The sequence below is a fragment of the Polistes canadensis genome, unplaced genomic scaffold, assembly GCF_001313835.1.
Source record: "Polistes canadensis isolate GaletaPanama2010 unplaced genomic scaffold, ASM131383v1 scaffold_351, whole genome shotgun sequence".
In the NCBI taxonomy this organism is placed as follows: Eukaryota; Metazoa; Arthropoda; class Insecta; order Hymenoptera; family Vespidae; genus Polistes; species Polistes canadensis.
In genome coordinates, this window is record NW_014569898.1 from 46,619 (window position 1) to 46,988 (window position 370).

The window sequence follows — 370 nt, forward strand, 5'->3', positions numbered from 1 at the left end:
TAGAGAAAGAAAAATCTCCTGTACTAGAGTCAGAAAAACAGAAATCGCCTTCTCCGGTATCTGGAAAGGAAAAATCTCCAGAAGCAGAAGCAGTAAAACAAAAGTCCTCATCACCAGTACTAGAGAAAGAAAAATCTCCTGTATTAGAGTCAGAAAAACAGAAATCGCCTTCTCCAGTATCTGAAAAGGAGAAATCACCTGAATTTGCAGAAGAAAAGCAGAAATCGACTTCACCAGTATTAGAGAAAGAGAAATCACCTGAAGTTGAATCAGATAAACAGAAGTCGCCCTCACCGGCATCTGAAAAAGAGAAATCACCAGCTTTATCAGAAGAAAAACAAAAATCGCCTTCACCGGTATCTGAAAAAGA

General features: G+C 38.6%; 1 protein-coding gene across 1 annotated transcript in view; it reads left to right on the plus strand.

Moving 5' to 3' along the window:
• The window catches only part of LOC106791896 (microtubule-associated protein futsch), a 44,851-nt gene that overhangs the window by 37,665 nt on the left and 6,816 nt on the right, over positions 1-370 (plus strand). The gene's annotated exons all lie outside the window — the stretch shown is intronic.